Genomic DNA, 4,542 nt, shown 5'->3' with positions numbered 1-4,542 from the left:
TCCCATGATCCCTCACTGTGCTGAGTCTCCCCCCCCCCCCCCCCCCCCCTGCAGTCAGCCTCCCCTCCCCCGATCTCTGCTATTGTCAGCCTGGCAGACACACCAGACACTTCTCTCCTTCTCCGTTACACATACATAACCTCCATAATATCCTGCAACCTCTCCCACATGTATCCTCATGCCCGGGACTGTCCACCCTGTGCCAGATGGACGCTCGCTCCACAAATGAAAGAAGCCGTCTGATTGGTTGCTATGTGTAACATTCTGGGAGAAGTTTTCGGCCGTTATTATCGTGCTCTGGGGCCGGGACTGTACTGAGCCGCTCCGCATTGGCCTCTGTCTGGACTGAAGTCGCTGCAACTAGAGATCAGCAAATTTATAAAAATGCTAAAAAAAACCAAACACAAAAATGCAACAGCTGACCGCAATGGCAAGATACAGACCACTACAGACATGAGAATAGCCCCCCAAATGCTAAACAAATGCCACAAAAATACTGAGGCTCTTGGTTACCATTTGCAAACAGTGTAAGCCGCCCCACCGACAATAATGTGGCCCCATTTATAGGAACGCTGTTATATCTGCAATCCACTCATCAGTCGCTGCCCTATCACTGACTGACGCTCCTCCCCGGCTGCCCTATCACTGACTGACGCTCCTCCCCGGCTGCCCTATAACTGACTGACGCTCCTCCCCGGGTGCTTGGAAAAGATGGGACTAGTCCTGGGAAATTGGGAAAAGTTTCCCAGGACTGGATGCAGCTTTTCCCAGCCCCCGGGGAGGAGCGACACAGAGCGGCAGTCAATTATAAGGCAGCCAGGGAGGAGCGGCAGTCAATTATAAGGCAGCCAGGGAGGAGCAGCAGTCAGTTATAAGGCAGCCGGAGAGGAGCATCAGTCAGTCAGTTATAAAGGCAGCCAGGGAAGAGCGACAGTCAGTTATAAGGCAGCAAGGGAGGAGCGGCAGTCAGTTATCTGGCAGTCAGTTATAAGGCAGTCAGAAAGGAGCGGCAGTCAGTTATAAGGCAGCCGGAGAGGAGCATCAGTCAATCAGTTATAAGGCAGCCAGGGAGGAGCGGCAGTCAGTTATGCAACAGTCAGAAAGGAGCGGCAGTCAGTTATAAGGCAGCCGGAGAGGAGCATCAGTCAGTCAGTTATAAGGCAGCCAGGGAAGAACGGCAGTCAGTTATAAGGCAGCCAGGGAGGAGTGGCAGTCAGTTATAAGGCAGCCAGGGAGGAGTGGCAGTCAGTTATGTGGCAGTCAGAAAGGAGCGGCAGTCAGTTATAAGGCAGCCGGAGAGGAGCATCAGTCAGTTATAAGGCAGCCAGGTAGGAGTGGCAGTCAGTTATAAGGCAGCCAGGGAGGAGTGGCAGTCAGTGAGGAGCGGCAGTCAGTTATAAGGCAGCCGGAGAGGAGCATCAGTCAGTCAGTTATAAGGCAGCCAGGTAGGAGTGGCAGTCAGTTATAAGGCAGCCGGAGAGGAGTGGCAGTCAGAAAGGAGTGGCAGTCAGTTATAAGGCAGCCGGAGAGGATCATCAGTCAGTCAGTTATAAGGCAGCCAGGTAGGAGTGGCAGTCAGTTATAAGGCAGCCAGGGAGGAGCGGCAGTCACTGCAGAGTGGCAGTCGGAGAGGAGCATCAATCAGTTATAAGGCAGCCGGAGAGAAGCAGCAGTCAGTCAGTTATAAGGCAGCCAGGTAGGAGCGGCAGTCAGTTTTAAGGCAGCCAGGGTAGAGCGGCAATCAGTTATAAGTCAGCCAGGTAGGAGTGGCAGTCAGTTATAAGGCAGCCAGGGAGGAGCGACAGTCAGTGCGGAGTGGCAGTCGAAGAGGAGCGTCAGTCAGTTATAAGGTAGCCGGAGAGAAGCAGCAGTCAGTCAGTTATAAGGCAGCCAGGTAGGAGCGGCAGTCAGTTTTAAGGCAGCCAGGGTAGAGCGGCAATCAGTTATAAGGCAGCCAGGGTAGAGCGGCAGTCAGTTATAAGTCAGCCGGAGAGGAGCATCAGTCAGTTAAAGGCAGCTGGGGAGGAGCGGCAGTCGGTTATAAGGCAGCCGGCTGATGAGCGGATTGCAGAGATAATGAAGAGCTTCACTTTGTTATTACTGTAAATTCGCTCCTCTCTGGCGGCCACCTGTCAGTAACGCAGGAAGATATTCTGTGTCCTGGTCGCTGCACCGTGCTGCCCTCTTCTGGCTGCAGCAGCTCACACCTCACTAGTTTTTTAGGAAAGGTTAGCACTAATAGGGATGCAACTTCCAGGCTATGTTCCCACAATGCAGATTTAGGCTATTGCTCCCATTTAAGGACAAATAGTGACCAGTATTTTAAAAACTGTAATTATTTGCCATCCACTCGGTGTGTGAGCATAGCCTCTCTGTGTTTTCAATCCACTCCTGGTTTTGCGCTAACACGGGATGTCATTTTTTCCGGCCATTTTGAAAATCTGTCAGCAGAGAATTTGATAACAAGTGCGTAGTCTATGGTGAGCGGCGGGACTGGCCTCGGGACCCCCCCGGACGGCATATTTCCCAGAGTTGTGATGACAACACGATTTGGGGGGGAGCCTGTCCTGATGTCTGATGGACAGCCTGCCCAGCCAATCAGTGACCGGAGTGACCCCTGCCCATCAGTTGGGATGTGTGCAGCACCGGAGCTCCGGGGGTCCCAAGTCTGGTCCCGCCACTCATCACAGGCACGGGGAGAGGTAAGTTCGTACTTGCTATCAAATTCCCCCCTGACGGATTTTTAAAATGGCCGGACTTCTCCTTTAAATTACCAGACATAGGCCATGTTCATACAGGGAAAGACAACGGCCGGATGAACATCACTTTATTTGAGTTGGAACGCAGGCACATTCGGGAGCCCACAATGTCAGCCCACCTTCCCTCTGTCCCGACCAGTTTCAACTTTACTGCTTTACAACACCCAAAAAATGACAAAGACTTTACCTGTTAGGCTCCGTTCACACTGCGTTTCTGCAGCCCGTTATATGTGGCGGGGGAAATGTGATGTATTAGTGTGCACCGGATTTTGCTTTTTTGGTAGGCCGTGTTCACACTCCATTGAAGAAACATAGTGTGACCCCGGCGTATGTGGCATCTCCCAAAGCCGCGTCATGTGATTCTACTGAGAAATGTGAGAGAAATCACCACAAGTAACAGAAACTCCTTCACACGAGGTCTGTGGCTGGGCTCACACTATGGAATCTGCCTGGATAAGTTCTGGCGGATTCCGTCGCCCGTTATCGTTCGCGGCAGCGTATCTTTCCGCTGTCTCCATAGACACCATTCTATGGCCGGCCAGATTCCGATATCTGACGAAAGAAATGACATGTCCGTTCTTTCAGCGGAATCCACCGGACCATAGATTGATGGTTAAAGCACGGGTGGAGAGGCGGAGCCACGAGCCGGCGACAGAATCCGACGGAACTTATTCACGTGGGGTGTGGACCCAACCTACGGGAGGAAACCATCACACATGAGGTATACGGGGGGAAACCATCACACATGGGGTATACGGGAGGAAACCATCACACATGAGGTATACGGGAGGAAATCATCACACATGGGGTATACGGGGGGAAACCATCACACATGAGGTATACGGGAGGAAATCATCACACATGAGGTATACGGGAGGAAACCATCACACACGAGGTATACGGGAGGAAACCATCACACACGGGGTATACGGGGGGAAACCATCACACATGAGGTATACGGGAGGAAACCATCACACACGGGGTATACGGGAGGAAACCATCACACATGGGGTATACGGGGGGAAACCATCACACATGGGGTATACGGGGGGGGGAAACCATCACACATAGGGTATACGGAAGGAAACCATCACACATGAGGTATACGGGGGGGAAACCATCACACATGGGGTATACGGGAGGAAACCATCACACATGAGGTATACGGGAGGAAACCATCACACATGGGGTATACGGGGGGGGAAACCATCACACATGGGGTATACGGGGGGGGAAACCATCACACATGGGGTATACGGGGGGAAACCATCACACATGGGGTATACGGGGGGAAACCATCACACATGAGGTATACGGGGGGAAACCATCACACATGGGGTATACGGGAGGAAACCATCACACATGAGGTATACGGGAGGAAACCATCACACATGGGGTATACGGGGGGGGAAACCATCACACATGGGGTATACGGGGGGGGAAACCATCACACATGGGGTATACGGGGGGAAACCATCACACATGGGGTATACGGGAGGAAACCATCACACACGGGGTATACGGGAGGAAACCATCACACATGAGGTATACGGGGGGGAAAACCATCACACATGGGGTATACGGAAGGAAACCATCACACATGGGGTATACGGGGGGAAACCATCACACATGGGGTATACGGGAGGAAACCAGCACACATGGGGTATACGGGGGGAAACCAGCACACATGGGGTATACGGGGGGAAACCATCACACATGAGGTATACGGGAGGAAACCATCACACATGGGGTATACGGGGGGAAACCATCACACATGAGGTAT

The sequence above is a fragment of the Dendropsophus ebraccatus genome, chromosome 15, assembly GCF_027789765.1.
Source record: "Dendropsophus ebraccatus isolate aDenEbr1 chromosome 15, aDenEbr1.pat, whole genome shotgun sequence".
NCBI lineage: Eukaryota > Metazoa > Chordata > Amphibia > Anura > Hylidae > Dendropsophus > Dendropsophus ebraccatus.
The sequence above is the reverse complement of the archived record's forward strand: the minus strand, read 5'-3'. Positions refer to the sequence as shown.